Source organism: Neofelis nebulosa, chromosome 11, assembly GCF_028018385.1.
Source record: "Neofelis nebulosa isolate mNeoNeb1 chromosome 11, mNeoNeb1.pri, whole genome shotgun sequence".
NCBI classification, from domain to species: Eukaryota; Metazoa; Chordata; class Mammalia; order Carnivora; family Felidae; genus Neofelis; species Neofelis nebulosa.
The window spans coordinates 50412823-50435278 of NC_080792.1; the positions used below are offsets into that span (position 1 = coordinate 50412823).

At 34.9% G+C, this 22456-nt stretch overlaps 1 protein-coding gene across 7 annotated transcripts in view; it reads right to left on the minus strand.

The window, feature by feature from the left end:
* GREB1L (GREB1 like retinoic acid receptor coactivator) overlaps positions 1-22456 on the minus strand; it is a 280943-nt gene that overhangs the window by 145537 nt on the left and 112950 nt on the right. For 5 of the 7 annotated variants that reach the window (XM_058692548.1, XM_058692547.1, XM_058692546.1 and 2 more), the window contains exon 3: positions 11033-11140. The gene's annotated coding sequence lies outside the window, so the exon portion shown is untranslated. Of the gene's footprint in view, positions 1-11032; positions 11141-13373; positions 13655-15465; positions 15779-22456 lie in introns of those variants that run through there. The other 2 variants (XM_058692545.1, XM_058692544.1) reach the window with 2 other exon arrangements.

Here is a 22456-nt window from a genome sequence, read left to right on the forward strand (position 1 = left end):
TTTAATAAAGAAATGCCAATTGTACATGAAGTACTACATAATCTCAATCTCTTTGATTTATAGTTTAAGGAGCAATATAACAAATATGTATATGTAGGGCAAATAAATATTGTGCTGAATAAAAATATTAAATCAGCATAAAAATGGATAATCATGTTTCACCATCATAGAGGATACACATAATGCTATACGAACATTAGCAATACTCAAGATGACAAAGGGAAGTACCCAGGAAACAGTTGGAAGAATAAAAGGAAGAGACTGATTATTCCAAATGAAAACATAACTGGACATTTTAAAAATGATAATGATAATATGAAGAATTATAAAACTGACCCCAGACTTTTTTAGTGCAGAGTACAGAGTTCTTCCCTTTAGAGTTCAAGTTCAATGCTACCCAATTTTCAGTTCAATGCTATCAAAAGAAGGGTAGAGTTCAAGGAAGCCTTTTTAGTGTAATGTATTCTTAATATCATATGCTATAAGGGGCACCTGGGTGGCTCAGTCAGTTGAGCATCTGATTTCAGCTCAGGTCATGATCTTATAGTTCCTGAGGTGGAGCCCCACATTGGGCTTACTGCTGTCAGCATGGAGCCTGCTTTGGATCCTCTGTTCCTCATTCTCTCTGCCCCTCCCCTGCTCACTCTTTCTCTCTCCCAAAATAAACAAACATTTAAAAATAAAAAAATATATCATATGCTATATGATGTAGGGTCACTGGGGGCACTTGGGTGGCTCAGTCGGTTAAGTATCTGACTTAGGCTAAGGTCATGATCTCGCAGTTTATGAGTACGAGCCCTGCCTCAGGCTCTGTACGGACAGTTCAGAGCCTGGAACCTACTTCAAATCCTCTGTCCCTCTCTCTCTCTGCCCCTCCCCTGCTTGCTCTTTCTCTTTCTCAAAAATAAACAATTAAAAAAATGTTTAATATCATATGCTATAATATTTAGGGTGACTGGGGGCACCTAGATGGCTCAGTTGGTTGAGTGTCTGACTTCAGCTTAGGTCATGAGCTCACAGCTCGTGAGGTGGAGCCCCGTGTCAGGCTCTGTGCTGACAGCTCAGAGCCTGGAGCCTGCTTTGGGTTCTGTGTCTCCCTCTCTCTGTGTCCCTCCCCACTCACACTCTGTCTCTCTCTCTCTCAAAAAAATAAATAAAAACATTAAAAAAATTAAAAAGATATTTAGGGTCACTGAAACTGTTGGCATTATCTACCTAGACTACTGGCCTTCCTTTCCTCTGAATCTCAAAGAGCCCCCAGTGCTTGAGATGGCATAACATACACTAAAAGTCAGTGTATAATAATTGTGATAGGCACTTCACACATAAAGTTAACATTTGAAAAATAAGACTATGTATTTTGAAGTCTTATCTGATGCTTTAATTTTAAGAAGTGTTTGGGAAGCAACCGAAAGGAACATTTCGTCCTGCGTCTTCTGTACTTGATAACTTATATAAAAGTAATTAATACATTAATAATACAGTAACTATTAACCATGAAACACTTGACAAAAGGGAAATAAAAACATTGCAGATCAAGAAGTGGTTTCCCTCAAATTGTATTGCTTCTCCTTTCCATTTTCAATACAAAAAGGAGAATTGGGGAAAGGCCATGGAGCCATTAGCAGGTACCAGTTTCCCAGGCTACTCTTTTCCTTACTTCTCCAGTCCCTATTCCTAAAACCTCCAGTGAATGAAGCTGCCTGTTCTATGCCAGCCCTTTTATCTTTCTGTAGAAAAGGGAAAAGGCTAGAGCAGAAAGGCACCAAACCACAATGGTGTGGTGGTTTGTACTTGATCCCACTTGCATTTTGAGCAATTAATTAGTGGTGCAGAAAGAGCCCATATTGTATACCATCTCTTTCTTAGAGATTTCTGTAGTGTCACAAGAGTATCTATTAGCATCTCAGCGTCTGTAGTCCTTAATGTCAGCCAGATATATAAAATATACATATATATGTAGAAATTGCAAGTTTGCTTTCTTCTTGTATGTTGTACAACTCATTCTGAAAAGTAGTTCTACATTATCTGACCTGAAGTTGGATTTATTAGGTAATTGTGGTAATATTAGGTAATTGTGTTTCATGGTTAATAGTTACTGTATTATTAATGTAGTAATTACTTTTATAGAAGTTATCAAGTACAGAAGACACAGGACAAAAATGTTCCTTTCAGTTGCTTCCCAAACACTTCTTACAATTAAAGCATCAGATAAGACTTCAGAATACATAGTCTTATTTTTCAAATGTTAACTTTATGTGTGAAGTGCCTATTACAATGGTAGGCATCTAACAGGCAGATGATATAATAATAGTTGTTGCTGTCATTATTAATATTACTAGTGGTGCTGGTCCTTGCTGTCATTGTTAAGAAAAGTGAAAGGAAACATTCTACTTTGGACAATTACAATACTGGTAACATGGAGAACTTACTAATTGCCAGATAATACTCTATTGCCTCCTTTTAAGAGAATTGAGGCCTAGGAAAGTTAAGGAATTTGCCCAAGGACAAATAAAAGGAGATGGCAAAGACAGGAGTAGGATCTAGTCAGTTTGGCTACACAACAGCTCTGTTAGGCTATCTTAATCACTTAGACCATTAAGCTGTTTAACCACCTACTATAATGATCTAACTGGGTAAATAGGTATTCTATAAAGTATTACTAAATTACCAAAACAAAACAAAACACCCACAAAAACACAAAACAGAACAACCCAAGGAAGAATTTTTTTATTTGCTGATTTGTCCTTGTCTGTATATGTCACAGTGGCAAGAAGACAAGGCTGAAAAAAGAGTTTTAGCATAAGATATGGGGCTAATAGGCACAAAGCCGAGCAATAATTTTAAAAAGTCAAAACAAAATAAAACCGGGGCACCTGGGTGGCTAAGTTGGTTAAGCGTCTGGCTTTGGCTCAGGGCATGATCTCACAGTTCATAGGTTCGAGCCCCACGTTGGGCTCTGTGCTGATAGCTCAGAGCCTGAAGCCTGCTTCGGATTCTGTGTCTCCCTCTCTCTCTGCCCCTTCACCACTCACACTCTGTCTCTCTGTTTCTCAAAAATGAATAACATTAAAAAAAATTTAAAAGCAAAATAAAACTATCCCTCCCCTGAATAAAAAGACCCAAACCTCCCTGTATTAGATGAAAGGGAAAGATAAACAAGGGGTAAATTATTTAACAAAGAATAAATACACACATATAAGGAAGCATAGGCCCACCCTTGGACTCCAAAGTATCTGATGCATGGGTTGCATGTCCCCTGATTTTGAGAACTCTCTTGTCCATACCCTTTTTCTTCCCATTTCTTCCAATTTTGGAAGACTCAGTCATGTTTCATTAATCCATTATGTGTCAAGTCTAGAAATCAAAAACATTCTTATCAACTCCTTAAAATATTAGGAAATATTTATATAACTTATTTTCCTCCAATATTTCCCCCTGTCTAAAAACTTTCTTCTTCTATTAAGGACAAGAAAAAGTTTCCGAAAACTCAAATGATAAAAAGAAAGAAGGAACCTGAGAGTATATCTTCCTTGACTTTCTTCTCAAATCAGTTTTTTAAAAAGTACTAGATTTGAGATATGGTCCAATATATTACTTTTGAAAAAGTAACACAATTTAATTTCTATTACCCTCTTCCATCTGAAGCAGACCACTTAATCCAGGTAGGTAGTAGAAAAAAAAATCTGACCTTAATAATATGATATGAATTTACTGGAAATTTTATAAACACAACTTTTCTTGTGTTTATAAAAACACAAAAACCTGGGAAGTACACACAATAATCTATTAGTAATGTTTATCTATTGATACTGTGTGGTTTTTAAACTGTCTTTTTTGGGGGGCACCTGCCTGGTTCAATCAGTTGAGCATGTGACTCTTGATCTCTGCGTCCTGAGTTTGAGCCCCTCGTTAGGCAGAGCCTACTTAAAACAAACAAAAAAACAACAACAAACAAAAAAACCTATCTTTTTTGTTTTATTAATGTCTTCTAATTTTTAAAGTAATTAACAGTATTATAGCATAATATAATAAAGGAAAAGGAAAATATCATATAGCAAGTGAGCTAATCCCAACTCTATGACTATCCTTGAACACAAGCAGTTTAAAACAGGCTTATTACTAAATAGCTGGGTTTGCAAAGTGAACACTCTTCACCTTTTCCTGGTGCTTCAAGATTCCAGGGAAAATCCAGATCCAGCACTTAGACTGAGAACCTCTCATCAAGATTTGGAGTTTCCACTACTACTTTCTATCATAATTACTCCAAACTATTTCCCCCCAGTTTTGATATACTGGTATTGGCCCAACCATCTCCCTCAACAAGTTCCTCTTTTGACCACGAATAAATATTTTCAAGGTACTACACTTGGCTGTTTATAAAAGCTGACTTTTAATACCAATTATGTGGAGAAGATAAACATTAACTTTAAAATGTATGGGGATGGGCACCTGGGTGGCTAGGTCAGTTAAGCATCAGACTCTTGATCTTGGCTCAGGTCATGATCTCACAGTTTGTGGGATTGAACCCCACATCAGAGACTGCTTGGGATTCTCTCTCTCTCTCTCTCTGCCCCTCCCCTCCTTGCTCTCTATCTCCCTCTCTCTCAAAATAAATAAATAAACATTAAAAAAATAAAATGTATGGGGGAAAAGGATCATTACAGTTAATGACAAGAAAGAACAAGAAAAACACTGATTTAAAAAAAATCATGTACATGCTAAAAGAAAATCTAAGATACTACTTCAGGGTTAATCTAATTTTAACAGCAGATAGTCTATGCAAAAGGTCGATGGGTATATATATTTTTTAAACTAATAATTTATTTAAAAAATATTTTAGATTTGTATTTCCAAGAATTGTCTACTGAAGTCTGAGAAGCAATGACAATTCAATAACAATAAGCACTTCCTAGTACCCTGATTGTGGTTTTCTACTACCATTCCCCACTGAAAAGCATCAAAGCTCCTTGAAGTTATAGCCAATTCCAGGTCTGAGGCAGGAAATACACAAGAGGAGCCTTGAACAAAGAGCAAAGAAGCTATTGAGGGGTGATGGATCATGTCAAAAGACATGAGTCAATATGAAATGTCCCCATAGACCAAAGACTAGAGAAATTGAACACAAAAGAGAACTAATTCAATGGAGTGAAGCATATTTAAAATATGAAAATTCACAAATTAATTTTTGCTACTCAAGGTGAAGAAGAGAGCTCTGCTTGGGGAAAAATAACAACAACAATACAACCCAAATAAATCATCTAAGGGAATGCTGCAAAAAGGAAAAGGAAAGAAGGAAATACTTATTCTGCTCTTTCTGTACTTCAGAGTAACCAAATTGTCCTGGTTATTGAGAGTTTTAATATTTTTAATGAAGAATTTCAGCTCATAAATGTGGAAAGAATGACAGAATTATAAAATTACCAATTTGCAACCCTTGATGCAAAATTCATTTACTCAATGATAATGGGGGAACTCTATAATAGAGGGGTCAGGCTGACATCTCCTGAGCTCACTGCTCAAGTTTAGCATCACTAATAGTCAAGCCATGAGACGCCATGAGCCTCCCCATAAGAGAGAAAAGGAAGCACACACACTGTAGAAAGCACTTCTGCCAATGGGTGTAGTGAATATAGTCAAACCCCTATAGCTAACTTCCATTTATAGGATGAAGGAACAAGAAACCACATGGAAACAAGCAAACTCAGAACGAGGGACAGGTGGACAGAACAATTTATTTTTTGCAACAACCTAAGCTTATCTAGTTTATAAATGATAGAACTAGGATTCAAATTTAGACTAAAAACCCCGTGTTTTTTTCCCCACTAAAACATGCTATTGGAAACAGAAAAAAGGTGAGCATAAAAATGATACATTCTGTTTGTGGTGTGTGTGTATAGTTGGTTTTAGTTTGAGGTTTTTGCTTTTAAGGCCCAATTTATTGACTGCGTGTCAGACATAGTACTAAAAAGACAACTTCATGTAACTTGTCAGTTTTGTTACCTTTTTACTTTATAGATGTTGCCACCCCCTCTCCAAACTTTAACAGTTATCCACGCAGCCAGGCAACATTTATAGAAATCCTACAAGTGAAGTGGGTAAGCACATAGGCTGTAGAGTCAGATGACCTTAATTCAAATCCCACTCCCACTACCTCTATGATATTGGACAAGTTACTTGGTCATTTATTAAGAAATTTTACAGTCACATATATAAATTATTACTGTCCCTCACAGTTCTCAGATTCTTTGACTTTGTATAAGAAAACTACTGGTAGGGGCACCTCGGTGGCTCAATTGATTGAGCATTCGACTTTAGCTCAGGCCATGATCTCCCAGTTTGCAGGTTCGAGCTCCATGTAGGGGTCTGTACTGACAGCGTAGAGCCTGCTTGGGATATTTTTTCTCCCTCTCTCTCTGCGCCTTCCCTGCTTGCATGTTGTGCTCGCTCGCTCTCTCTCTCTCAGAATAAATAAATAAACATTAAAAAATAAAAGAAAATTACTCGTAATGACGAATCACTAAATTCTACTCCTGAAACCGATATTACACTATATATTAACTAGAATTTAATTTTTTTGTTTATTATTTTGAGAGAGAGAGTGTGAGAGAAAGGGGGGAGGGGCAGAGAGAGAGACAGGGAGACACAGAATCCGAAGCAGGCTCCAGACTCTGAGCTGTCAGCACAGAGCCCAACGCGGGGCTCCAACTCATGAACCGTGAGATCATGGCTTGAGCTGAAGTTGGCTGCTCAACCGACTGAGCCATCCAGGCACCCCTAATTAACTAGAATTTAAATAAAAACTTGAAACATAAAAAAAAAAGAACATTACTTGTTATATAGCATTACTGTTCACATACCTTTTCTCTATTAAAAATATTTGCTGATGATAGTGATAATGACAAGGAAATCAAACATGGTTCTTGCAAGCTCTCACAATCTATATATAATCCAAAACTAAAAGCAAGCATATATTCACATTTCTCTTTTGTCTGTTTTTGCATTTCATTTAGTCTTTGAAATTGACATTTGTTGCTCTTGATTATAATTAGTTGGGTCTAGTGTCTGTCTGACTCCCCCATTAGACTGTGAGTTCTTAGGGGAAATATTTTGTTTAAAATTAGAATGAGTAAAAAAACAAACAAACAAAAAAACAAAGAATACATTGAGCTTTTTGTGTGTCTAATCTAATTATACATTAAATGAGTTTAAAGAGATATTATTGCTTCCCAAGCACATTTCAAAAAAGCACAAAGCTAACCATGCATTCAAAACAAAAGTGTTTTATTTCATTTTTATTCATCCTCTTTGCTGAAAACTTTGGAAAATGCAAATAGATTAAAAGATGAAATTTCCAACCATTTAAAACAGTTCTGTACATTTAAATCTAGATCAATCTCTTTTGACAGTTTCTGAAGCCAAAAGTATTTTAGGTACTGAAATAAAAACCCAGCCCTAGTAACTTTATTCTAAAATTAACCATTTTACCAATATACTTATGGATATGAAATATGTCTTAAATTGTTATGGAAATAATTACTGTAATATGCCAACTAATTTCACAATTATTAAAAAGTGTCATAATTAAAAGATAAAGTATGATGCTATTTTTTTCTTTGTAACAAAGAGTCACATGTTACTACTAGAAATCTTTACTTTCTTCCTTGAAATACCAGAAATTCTTCTGTAAAATAAACACATCTCATGGAGACTCTCTGGAACTAGTATAATTACCAGAGGCAATCCCTGTGTAAGATCAAAGAAGCAAAACAATAATAGGCAATGTGTGACCTCTACCATGTCACCAGAGACCAATTTTTCAACAGGGAGAAGAGTCAATAATCCAGAACAGAAAACATTAAATAACGAGAAATGCTTCCAAAGTGTGGTTTACCGCATCCATCAAGGCTGCCACACTCAGAGAGTTCAGTCTCTACGGTTTCAGAGAACAAACTTGTGTGGATTTATCACACCAATTATTCAAATCTACATAAAACACCAGAGGCAAAAACCAATTTCTCAAATGCAGGGTAGAATTTCAAAAGATACCACAATAATTTTCCAAATTTCACTGGATGCGTTAAAAAGTATAATGGGAACAGTACAGATGACTAAATCTTTTTCATATAACATTGACCTAATTTCTCTTATTTCCAATCGCCACTTATTTTTCCCAAGAAGTTGTCTACAAAGTGGGCTATAAACATTAACCAGATAAATATAATCAGTAATAATACATTGAAGACTTCTGCATGTTTTTGTTTTGTTTTGTTTTGGTAATACTAGGTCCCTGGATCCAGAAACAGGGCTTGCTTTGGTCTCTTTTGTAATGTATTGAGATGGCCAATAAGAATTATAAGGGTGCAAAGTAGGGTAATCCCACTCATGGTAATTACAGTACAACAGAAGTACATTTAAAATTGACTTCTAAAAAGCACCACACAGAAAATTGGGCCTCTTTAGAATCAGCAAAATTTGATTGTTTTTAGATATGACCACCAAACAGCTATGTTCTTTCAAAATTAGATGTGACTTAGGGACTGAACAAATATATCTGAATTTAATTTCCAAAACACCCATTCTGCTGCTAATTCATAGAGTAGTAAAAAGACTTAGCTTAGAAGAGACAGTGCTGGAAATTCAAAGCAATTGTGAACATTGTGTTCTTATATGGATTTGTTAACTCCTACTACCTTCATCTTTCCACTCTGTCATCTGCCCATCTTTCCACCTTCTTATCTTATTAACATTGCTAATTGTATTTGTCAGTTTTGCCACAATTTCAATGCTACTTAAACAGCTGTGGGTTTTCTCTAGGCAATTATCAGTCACTACACTTAGGTTTCTAAATTAGTTGTTGAAAGGCACTTAAACCTTGAGAAAATAGACACTAAGCACACTAAGCCTTACATTTATGTATATGTTGCTCCAAAACGAGTAATCGTTAAAAGAAATTGAAAAAAAAATCACAAATATTGTAAACTCACAAATTAGTAAGAAAATGCTTAACAAAGCCTGTTATATACTACTCATCATTTAATCTTTCTCTTACTATATATAGTAACATATACTCTCTATGTGTTTGTACATGTATATAGCATATCAACTGGAACATCCAAATACTGCCAAATTCCTCTAACAGTCCCCTTTTACTACCTGCCAGGTGGCCAAGACCTTTCAAAGGTACCCATAATCATGGAAATGGTATCTTGAGGTCCTGGGCTCTGGTAAGGAGAGCTCTCACAACATGCAGATTCCGCCCCCCAGCCCCCACTTTCCCATTTCCCTTCTAAGAGAAAAATCCTTTACTATATTTCTTTTCCCATTCTCTATTCTTGACTCTGACATTGATTTTCTTCTTACTACTAAAATGGACAAGAAACACATTCAGGGAGAAACACAGGTTTATGGTTATTCATCAACTGATACCCACTTCTATGAAATACAACTAAATTTTTAAAACATCTTCTGTAATCTAGAAACATATTTCATGTGTCATTTATTTTCTTTATACATTAAAATAAATTATAAGGAAACTTTTTAGAGTTCACACGTCTTGGTGTTGTTAAAGGTATATAATATCCTGTATATAGATCAGTCAAAATCTTGTTAGAATAATTTTTAAATTAATGTAGGCTCCACCTTACCCGTCTCCCTCCCACCGTCCCCCCCCCCCACACTTTCAGCTCCAAGGAAAGAAAGGGGTAGTAATTCAACAGTGCAAAATTCTTCACTGAGAGACAAACATGAAAATGATAAACATTTTGGAAAGTGAAGTACACTTCAAACCCTCACTGTTCTTTCAGACCTATATTGACTCTTATACTAGTTGCCAACATTTGGTAAGGATTATCCTACCATTAGACAAAAGCAAGCATTCCTTAGATAAATCAGGAGTTTTTGCCATGAGACTCATAAAACCTTTTCACAACACAGATTTTCAAGAGAATCCTTTAAGGTTTTAGGAGGCTGCTCCTTTTACTGAGTAACAAAATACACCCCGTGGTGTCTCACTGACCCCACTCAGCTGTCCTTTGACCTCTTCAATTGTTGAAGCCTAACTCCAGGCCCACAGAATTTGCCTCCCATATCAAACAGGGGATGTTGCTAACTCCTAGCACCTGGTGTAACAAAACGCAACCGTTCTCCACTCTTCTGTCTCCTCTGCTCCTTCTCTGATCATTTTCCAGATGTTCCAGGCCCAAATGTTAAGCCAACACTAGGTTCCAGGGTCTGCGTGGTCACGAAGGCACAAACAGGGACCACGCTGAAGTGGCAATGACCCTCTTGTTCTTTTTGGCCTCAAAAGGATTCAGCACGAGGAAAAGATCTTTGCCCTTTCTTGGAAATGCCCGGCTACTCAAACACATTGTGACGTACGAAAGGAAAGACAGTCTTGGGCTATGCCCTGATAGATAAGAGTTCCTTAAACAGCATCCCTAAATCCTTAATTCCAAGCCAACTTTTAATTTTCTTTGATGTAGGGAGAAAAAAAAACAGTATTGCCTTTTCCTTTTCTAAATTAAAAGCCTCCTAAAAATAGGGGGAAAAAACCTTTTAAAACATATATCTCAGGATAGTGTTATATGATAATTTTTATACGGTCACTACATACGGTTTGGGTTTTTCTGCAGATGCCAATAATCTAGATGTCTCTCTTATTAGACAACTTAAAAAAATAAAAACCACAGTTAGCAAAGATGAATCAAAAACTGAATTCTTATATTAATTTAGGTATACAGGAAATACAACACAAAGGCTGTTGTCAGAAAAAAATAATTATCCAGCAATACTGAGTAAGCAAAAGCTTATTGCTGAATAAGGTTTTTTGCCCCCTTTTTTTGTGTGTGTGGAGAGGATGGGGGAGGGGAGAGGAAAGCAGAGGGGAGGAAATGGAAGAAGAGCTCATAGAAAATATCTCCTTAATCAGTTGAAGAACCAAATATAGTAACTTTATTTAAATTCTAAATATAGCTTCCTAAAACAAATTTGATCTTGAAAAATTTGGGGGGATACTATAATTGTACAATACCTTGGTTTATTTATTAACATTTTTGAATCACGGTCATGATTGAGTTGGGCTGTCAATACTTCAGGGAGCCTGTTGTCTAGATTTTACTTGTTTAAAGCTTTTTTGCACCTGCAAAAACATAAAAAAAATAAAAATATGTACGTAAAGATATGAATTAATTTCCAAATTCATTACATTCCAGAAGAAAATTATTTAAATATTTACAATTCTACAAAAATTACAATTAGAAATGAATTATCAAAGTCTCATGTAACTCCATATACCTCATAAGTGGCAAATACAGATGTTCCTCCATCTTAAATATTCCCAAATAATCATTCCTAATTACATACACTCAAAAATAATTTCTCTTCTTCTTAATATTTCCCCCTCTTCATCCTACTAAATTGAATAAATCTGTCAAGTCTGCATTTTCGACAAGTGTTACCACATGCTAAAAGCCCCACAGACTATTTTTATTTTTAGGAATGAAAATAATGAAAGGCAGTTTTCATATTCTAGGGAGTTTGAATTTCATAATCTCTGATTCTCGGCCAAAATTTATCTCCTCAAAGAACTAGCAAAAATTGAAGACATAACTCATATTGCTTAAAATAATTTTTCTACTTTTTGAAACTAATGCTTTAATAATCTCTGAGAAAGAGAGACTGCAAGAAGAAAAAGAGCTACTGTTTTCTACCCTTTTGAGTAGTGTATTTCTAGAAGTAACTAAATAATTATAATTACATATAACTGGTTGAAAATTATAGGGTACATATTATTCTCTCCTTTAAGTAGATTATGTTCAAAATAAACTATTGGGTGAAAAATAGGAAATACAGTCATAAAATATCAAGTGAAATAAAAACTATTTGTCAATGATTTTAATATGTAACTTAGAAATATTTCTATTCCTGTGTTATTGTGTCTAAAGGAAAACAAAAGGGGATTTTCCTAAGAATATACTAATTTCAATATGCATATTTATAGCACTAAAATATTAAAAGTAATATTAATTTATGCTTTCTAAAGACAGTTTTCATTTTATTGTCCTTTTATTCCAACGTGAGAGAGAGGAAAGAGAAAACCATTTTAGATTTTGAAATAAAAATCTTTATCTTACCTCTCCTACTGTCAGAAGAATGTCTTCAGGCAAAAGAGCAATTTAAAAAGCAAGACGCAAAAAAAATATAAAAAATTTTAAAAAAGGGCAAGACGCAGATTTTCAAACTTATGTATCTCCCACCCACCCACCCACAAATAGACATCTTTTTGTAAGTCAGGAGTCTTGCTACCTACAACTAAACCCAAGATTACCCCATATGGTCAACAAGGTCAAACTGCATTACTGCCAATGAAACTATATGACTCCACAAGGACCTTAATGATTTTTAAAAAAGGTCAGTAATCCAATTCCAATAGCTTCAGAGTCTAAAATTGCTAATTTTTGGCCACGTGCTACACACTTCACCTGCTAGTAATGACATTTTTGTATTTTCTTCTAATTACACTCAAAGCTAAGACCTTTGGCCCTGGGCCACAGACCCCTATTCAGGCTGCACACATTCTCTTAAACGACCTGATCCTTTGTTGTCACTCTTACTCTTTCATCTATTATTTACACCCATAGAGAAGGAAGAGACTCTACCATTTGTATAGCTTAAAGCTTCTAATCATCTTAATTTCTTTGCCTTTCAACCTATGGTCTTTTTCATAGACTAATGCCAGAAAGTTTGACAAAATCATTTTTTTCAACCACATCCTCCCAGCTCCCCTTCCCCTTTCCTACTCCCTGGCCAACCTCTCTCCTGTTCCTTCTTTTACACAGGAATGATTCTGCATCAGTCCAAATTTACAAATTTTGACTTTCACCAACAAATTGAATTTCTAAGTATAATACAAAATTTCTATGTTGTTTTGACAGATCAATAACAATTATATTTCTTTCTTTCATCAAAGGACCATTAAATTAACTGGAAGTTTACTTAAAATATGCCCCCAGTCTCACTAAGTCATGAGCATAGATTTTTCAGAATCGCCCGCAAAAATGTCAAAAAACTTAACAGTAAAGATGTTGGTTATGTGGTTATTACTTTTCCAACATTTTAATATCTACAGTTGCTCAAAAGCTTACAAGAAAAAAAGGAAAGAAAGAAAAGCAAAAATATAAGGAAACTTTTTAAAGAAAACAAATTTCTTAAATAAAAAATTTTAAATCTTTACATTTTAAGACTATTAATTCTCAAACAGCAAAATTGTCACATAAAACAATGTATATCATTGCAATTTCCCAACATTTTCCCCCAGACTTTTTTTAACTGTCCAAATACATTTTGCAAATCCAAAGCACAGAATTGTTTACCATGATGCAGTCGTGCCCCTCAGATCACAGTAGCCACCAAAAGCCTCTGATTTCCAAGATGTTTATAAAATGACATATGATCCATCTTTGCTCTCTCTTTCTCTATTGCTCAGCTTACTCTTGATTTCTAACAGTGTTTCCTTGTTGTCTGTCCTTTCTGCAGACCCCGAAACCCCTTGTCTTTTCTTATTTTCACCATTTGCTTCAACCAGCAGTTCACTGGAGACCCATCCATCTTGTAATGCCTAAAGTGACAGATGCTCTCAGGAACCACCACACTGCTGAGTGAACAAAAGATAACATCACCTCTAGGAACTCCAGAGAGAAATACAACTACAACCTTAAGACAGGGGCTGACTTGACAGACACTGGACCATAAACCTCTTCTAAGTGAAAAAAACAAAACAAAACAAAACAAAACAATTGCCACACACACACACACACACACACACACACACACACACACACACACACAAAATCTGACACAAATCAAAGGCAGAAAAGAGTGATTATTTGTGGATTGCCTTTTCACTCTGAGGCTCACTTTTCCCTCCCAACGCCTTTATATTGGGGCAATTCACTTGCCAAGAGGCAAGAGAAGTTCTTGGGAAAAAGAGCCTTTCTCAAGTATCTTCTTTTATTCAACCATATTTGAAGTGAAATTTATTCATGTGTGTGTTTCAGTAAAGCTAAGGCTTATGACAGAGCATTTGTAAGCCTGACCTGTCCTGCTTGCATAAAGCAATATCTGGACTCAGAAATGCTGACTCAATTCTGCTAGGCACAGGCATGCTTTGCAAATTAAAAACACATTTAGAAATTAAAAAGCAACGTGTGACACAATGTCAACAGTATATGTAGCTCATAAAAATGGCTCACCATTCATTCATCAGACAACTTCCAACTTGGGTTAAAAAGACAGTTAACAAGAGGATTCTGGGAAGGGCTACAGATCTCTTTTCTAACAAAGGAAGGGTTATATTAACATCTCCCAGCAACAAACTAATGACAGGGACGCTGTAGATACAGGGGATGCTGCCTGATGCCATCTAGGGTTTTGTTTTTCGTTTTTTAAGCATCTTATTTAAAATCTTCATGCAGGAATAGGTAAATGCAAATTCTAACATTTAACTTTAGTTTAACTCTAAATTTACATAAATACAGCGAAGGGAAAATTTTGAAGAATAGAAAAACAAAACCTGACTTGAAGGTCACTTAAGAACATCATGTGATCAATGTCAATTACAGAGATTAACAACTGTTTTTTATATTAGGTATCAAGCAACAAGGAAGAAAAATCTCTGCTACAGCTAAATTATCATTTTCAAACCAGGTAAATGATACAAATATTTATGTTAAATCTAAAATAAAGAGTGAAATGCTTAAGAAAAGTTCTGTCAACTATACTTCTAAGAAGAAATGTAAGCATTTGGCGTGGCATTTCTTTGATACAATTATTTTAATTTTCCTTTAAAATTTTTGCACAAAAAGCCTTTAGTTACAATTATTTTTCTTTGAAGTCACTAGTGACTGTCCTCTCAGTCCCATTTTACTAAAAAAATATAAAACTTAAAAGATATTTTATCTCCGGGGTTTGAACTATTTGTGGGGTAACAGAAAAATGTCCAACTTGATAAATCAACATATCTGTTTTTTAAACATTTTTTTAATGTTTCTCTTATTTCCTCAAACATTTCAGTGTATCTGTACAAATAAGATACTGCAAATATTTCAGAATCTCAGAATTTTCTGGTTTTTATTTTAATGCTGGCAAAACAGAATGCATACAAAATAATTAAATGAATATGCACAATTTATATAACTAAATGGGAAAAAGATTAAATAGAGACTGCTTATCAATATAAAAGGACTTGTTCTAATATAAACTTGATCTTTAAACCAGATCATTTTGTTTTTTGTTTAACACACCATGATCCTAAGTAATTCACCCAGAATTACTGATCCAAAAGTACCATATCATTCAACACTTTCAAATTTTGGCATTAATACCAAAAAGAGAGACGTGACCTTGAAATGACAGTTCCATTGCAGAAGGCTCCCCCCCCAAAAAAAGCCCACTTAAATGACTTACTTTTAAACACAATAGGATCGATATGCATGCAGGAAAAGTACACCCCTGTGGAAAGTTCTTATTGCCTGATTGATCAAAAACAAAACAAAACTTTTCTTTTTTAAGGGCCCCTTCCAGATCACAGTCAGTGCCAGAAATCCACACAGGAAAAAAATCCATCAAAATGAAACCCTAAAAGGGTTTACCCTTCACCATCCTATTTGCACTTCAAAACCCTGTAAGTCCTTCAGTTAAACCCCAGGGCTGAACCATTTCAATAATAAGAGAGGTGGCCAGAGGTGATTTATCTCCCATTTGGCCTCTGGACAGAGGCTGTAATGTCTACGAAACTTCCCTTCCCTGAGTCGTACCCTCCCCCAAGTCTCAACCTTCATTTGTGCGGCTTTGGATCTGCAACCTTCCAAACAACTCCTATGCCCCTTCCAATCAGATGCAAGAACGGTCTGTAACTCAAGATTTGGGTACATTTTCTTGGCAAAGCTTTCACAAAATGGAATGCTGCTGAGTAATTAGCGCTTTGAAAATACCAGGTTAAATTTCAGGTTCTCTTTGTTATAAGTTGGGGAAGAAAAGAAACTTTCTTTAGCTTCTGTCTTCTCACATATGTTAATTGTTGTCAGAACTTCTTAAACTTTTTCCAATTTATACTTTGATGCTCAATGTTTCTGGCCACATCAGCCAAGTTCCTGCAGTGATGTTCATCTAAATTTAAATCCTTGCATTGTAAAATATCTTATCCAACAAAGTACAGATTTCACAGGTCATACACTCCTGGGTCAAAAAGACCTTAAAAACAGATATCAGACCACTATGACTCAACTGATTTATCTTACCTACCCTTGTTATCAAATATGTACTATAACTGTCATCATACAATTTTCCTCTAGTGAAATAAACATCAAACAATGTCAACAGTTATTTACATAGAAATATAGGTCCCAGCAGTCATCAAATGTGAAACACAGTGAAGTTATTCCTTAAAAATGAAGGATATTTTGTCAGTATGCATGAATTGTCTATTTCAAAATTACACTCACATGCATCTTAGTGTGGAAAGAGGATGAAATATATATGCACAGTTTTCCCTGTTTTCTTTGTTGTTGTTTTTTTTCATTAAATGAGAAGTTTGTTTTTCTAATTGATTCTGATAAATTCCAACTGAATGCCACATTAACAACTTGCACTAAATGATTCCACTATAGTGATTTCATTTTTACAAGTTGAAACTTTCAAGCTATGTCACTAACTTCATATATTTAAAGACTCACAGGCAAATATATATTTCACTGAAACCTAAAATCAGTTATGAAAAATTTTGAATAATACAATTAAATATACGCTGATAGTTAAAAATACAAGAAAGACACATTTTTGTCAACTAAAAATTTTTTATGTTTTTGGAGATATTTGTCAATAAAAATTATATTTCTGCCATTAAAAAATGCACCATCAACATCCTTATACCTCATTAGCAAATATTTTTCATTTTCAGAGCTCCAACTACCATGAATTCAAGAAAAAACAATCCTCACAGCAAATGATGTTATTGCATGCTACCAAGTCAATGAATCTCACACGTGTATTTGAGATAACATAATAATTCAAATTGCATAAATAAACCAAGAAAAATAGATGGCTAAAAAAAAAAAAAACAACTAAGAGACATGGATTATATCACTGAAACAAACTTTGGCATTAGTAACAATATTCAGGAAAACAAATATCTTAACCTACTACAGGACATAAAATAAAAACAAAAAAAAATGCTTTCTTCAGATAATCAACAAGAGTAAATTGATCCACCACAGAGGAAATATTCAATTTCCATTAAATATTTACTCAGTGCAATAGGTTGTTAGGTCTATGTAGACCTCAAAGAAAAAATAGTTCCTGTCTGGTAGGAATCAGGTCTTGGGAGAATTGAATGGAGATGAGAGGCAGTTTCTCAAGCCCTGACACTGTATTTCAAATTGACAATGCTAAAAACTGGAGATGTGCTATAAAACGTATAGTACTACTTTGAAATCTGATACAAAGAAAGTGATACTTATTATGATGAGCACTAAGTAATGTACAGAATTGTTAAATAACTATATTATACACCTGAAACTAGTATAACACTGTATGTTAACTATATTGGAATTAAAATAAAAAAACTTAATAAAAAAATAGAAAACAAAAAAAAAAAAACAAAGAAAGTAATACTTAAGAGACTATTAATTTTAATAAAGTTCGACTGGATAAGCAACTTCATTTCCTATAGTAGCACAATAAAATTCAGATGTTCAAAATCTGCAGTCCCCAACTCTCCCACTCTATAACCATAGCCCAGTCACCGATATTCTCTGGGCCTCTTATCTATAAAATGGGGAATAAAGTAAATACATTTCTAGATTGAAAACATTATGGTGGTAATGGGGGAGGGGAAGAGATCCCATTCGCAGTAGCAACAACAAAAATAATACCCAGGGATCAACTTAATGACAGATATATGATAACATTTTTTATTTATTTTTTATTTTTTTATTTATTTTTTTAACATTTTTTAAATTGCCAATCTTTATTTAGGTGATTTAAGTGAAATTTTACACACATAGAGGAATGTGTTACGTGTTTTATTTTTATTTTTATTTTAAAATTACAGATTTAATCTCAGAGTGGTAGAGTAATTAATGTCATTCAACAATGTTTATTGAGTGTAAGGTAGAATTGAGGTTTTAATTTTTTTTAATTCGTCATTTTTTCATTATTTATTTATTTTTAAATTTACATCCAAGTTAGTTAGCATATAGTGCAATGATTTCAGGAGTAGAATCCAGTGATTCCCCTACATATAACACCCAGTGCTCATCCCAACAAGTGTCTTCCTTAACGCCCCTTGCGCATTTAGTCCATTTCCCAACCCACAACCCCTCCAGCAACCGTCAGTTTGTTCTCTGTATTTAAGACTCTCTTATGTTATGTCCCCCTCCCTGTTTTTATATTATTTTTGCTTCCCTTCCCTCATGTTCATCTGTTTTGTATCTTAAATCTGTTTCACATATGAGTGAAGTCATATGATATTTGTCTTTCTCTGACTAATGTTGCTTAGTATAATACACTCTAGTTCCATCCACGTTGTTGCAAATGGCAACATTTCATTCTTTTTCATTGGTGGGTAATACTTCATTATATATATGTATACCATATCTTCCTTATCCATTCATCTGCTGATTGACATTTTGGCTCTTTCCATACCTTGACTATTATTGATAGCTCTGCTATAAACATCGGGGTGCATGTGCCCCTTTGAAACATGTGCTAGGTGTTTTAAAGAGAAACCTAATTGTTGTAAAAATATGTTTCTCAAACAAAATCATAAAGTTAACACAATTCCACTCAAAGTATCAGAGTTTTAGGGGAACATTATGAAAACATCATAGGGATGTTAAAAGATTACTTAAAAAAAAAGATGGGAAAAAAGTCTCTTCAATAAAAGTTATAAGGGGAGGTAAGTCAAAATAAATGTTAAATTATATCATGAGGAAAGAGCTTTCAGTCATTAAATCTATGTCACTAAATCCAATGAACATATTTTTGGCTCTCCTCTAACATGCCCTCTTGGTAGATTTCTTGAAATTTCCTTTTCTTCGGCTGGATTTCATCTGGTATTCCTCCTTCTCTAGCTGCTTCTCAGTTTCCTTTGCACTCCCACAATATACCACCCAGAAATGAAATGTTGGAGTTCCACAAGGTTTAGTCTGTAGCCATCTTCGAAGGTGGCTTAAATGATTCTTGTCTCCTGTGTATGCCCACCCCCACACTGAATCAGGGTTGACTTGTGCGATCACTAAAATACCAAACAAATGACAGCCTGTGATTTCCAAGGTCATAAAAGATACTGCAGTTTCTGCCTTGACCTCTTGGATCACTTGCTCTAGGAGAAGGCAGTCACCATGCTATAAGGACACTCAAAACAGCTCTGGGGGTGGGACCTGAGGTTTCCTGCCAAGAGACAGCACGAACTTACCTAATTGCTCTCCTTGCCTCCTGTCTGGTGCTCTCCAATCATTTCTCTGCATTACAGTGCAAATATAACCTGTCAATCCTTGCTAGAGCCCTTCATGGTTTTATATTACTCTGAGTATAAAAATCAATAGTGTAAATATCCCTGCCCATCTCTCTAGCCTTATCCTGAACTGTTATTTTCCTAAATGTTGTGCTCCAGCAACAATGACCAGCCTTTAAACACCTATGTTCCCTCTGCCTGTAATTTTACCCATCTTATCTTTTAATTTTGCCAGTTTAAATCCCCTCATCCTTTAGATCTCAAGCATTGCTTCCCTGATCCCCTTAGTCCTTGCTAAAAGCTCCCATAGGACCTTATTCATATCCTTACCAGCATTTAATTCACTGATGAGCTATATAACTTGTGTATTAATGTTTGTCTTCCCTATTAAATTCTAAGTTACATGAAGGTAGGCACTATGTTTTTCTGTTTTTGCCTATTATTGATATCGCAGCACCTATTGTAGTGCCCTCCTACAGAGCAGGTACTCATAAATACTGTTTGAATAATTTAATAATTTAAAATGCAGGGCTAGCACAAGAATGAGAAGCTCATTAGAGACAGTCCAAGAAAACTTTATTATCTATAAGAATTATTATATGACACCCACAGCTAACATCATACTCAGTGGGGAAAAACTGAGAGCTTTTCTCCTAAGGTCGGGAACCAGACAAGGATGTCTACTCTCACCACTTTTATTCAACATGGTACTGGAAGTCCTAGCCATAACAATCAGACAATAAAAACAGATAAAAGGTGGACACCTGGGTGGCTCAGTTGGTTAAGCATCTGACACTTGGTTTGGGCTCAGATCATGATCTCATAGTTGGTGAGTTCGAGCCCCATGTTAGGCTCTATGCTGACAGTGCAGAGCCTGCTTGGGAGTTCTCTCTCTCCCTCTCTCTCTCTGCCCTTCCCTCGCTCACTCACTCACTCTCAAAATAAAATAAAATAAAATAAACATTTAAAAAAATTAAATTAAAAAAACAAAAGGCATCCAAATTGGTAAGGAAGAAATAAAATTTTCACTATTTGCAGATGATATTACTATATATAGAAAACCCTAAAGACTCCACCAAAAAACTACTAACACTGATAAATCAGTAAGGTTGGAGGATACAGAATCAATGTATGGAAATCCACTGCATTTCTATAATGAAGCAGCAAAAAGAGAAATTAAGAAAACAATCCCACAGGTGTGCTATTTTGAAGGGGCAATATGCACCCCGATGTTTATAGCAGAGCTATCAATAATAGTCAAGGTATGGAAAGAGCCAAAATGTCAATCAGCAGATGAATGGATAAGGAAGATATGGTATACATATATATAATGAAGTATTACCCACCAATGAAAAAGAATGAAATGTTGCCATTTGCAACAACGTGGATGGAACTAGAGTGTATTATACTAAGCAACATTAGTCAGAGAAAGACAAATATCATATGACTTCACTCATATGTGAAATAGATTTAAGATACAAAACAGATGAACATGAGGGAAGGGAAGCAAAAATAATATAAAAACAGGGAGGGGGACATAACATAAGAGAGTCTTAAATACAGAGAACAAACTGACGGTTGCTGGAGGGGTTGTGGGTTGGGGGATGGACTAAATGCGCAAGGGGCGTTAAGGAAGACACTTGTTGGGATGAGCACTGGGTGTTATATGTAGGGGAATCACTGGATTCTACTCCTGAAATCATTATTGCACTATATGCTAACTAACTTGGATGTAAATCTAAAAACAAATACATAAATAAAATGTAAAACAAGATCCCATTTACAATTGCACAAAGAAATAATAAAATACCCAGGAACAAACTTAATCAAAGAAGTGAAAGACCTGTACTCTAAAAGCTATAAAACACTGATTGTTAAAATGTCTATACTACCCAAAGTAATCTATAGATTTAATGCAATCCCTATCAAAACACCAACAGCATTTTCCACAGAAGAATCCTAAAATTTATATGGAATCACAAAAGCAATCTTGATAGTAAATAGTATCTTTACTATTAGTAAAAGATAGTAAAAGCAATCTTGAAAAAAGAAAAACAAAACCAAAGGTATCACAATTCCAGATTTCAAGTTTATTACAAAGTGATAGTAATTAAAACATGACATGATGCTGGCATAAAAACAGACACATAGGTCAACAGAATAGAATAGAAAGCCAAGAAATAAACCCACAATTATATGGTCAGTTAATCTTTGATAAAGGAAGAATGAATATACAATGGGAAAAAAGTCTCTCCAATACATGGTGATGGGAAAACTGGACAGCTACATGCAAAAAAATGAAACTAGACCACTTTCTTTCACTGTACACAAAAAATAAACTCAAAATGCATCAAGGATCTAAACATGAGACCTGAAACCATAAAAATCCTTGAAGAGACCACAGGCAGCAATTTCTCTGACATTGGCTGTAACAACATCACTCTAGATATGTATCCTGAGGCAAGGGAAACAAAAGCAAAAATAAACTATTGAGATTACATCAAAATAGTTTCTGCACAATGGAAACAAGCAACAAACTAAAAGGTAACCTACTGAATGGGAGAAGATATTTGCAAATGACATATCTGATAAAGGGTTAGTATCCAAAATGTATGAAGAAGTTCTGCAACTCAACTCTCCCCCCCCTGCAACAAACAATCCAATTTAAAAATGGGCAGAAGATTTTGGGATGAGCACTGGGTGTTGTATGGAAACCAATTTGACAGTAAATTTCATATATTAAAAAATAGATTAAAAAAAAAGAAACTAAAAAAAGATAAAGTAAATACAAGTATACTTAAAAAAAATAAAAAAAAATAAAAATGGGCAGAAGACATGAGCAGACATTTCCCCAAAGAAGACATGAATGGCCAAAAAACACATGAAAAGATGTTCAACATCACTTACTATCAGAGAAATACAAATCAAAACCACAATGAGATA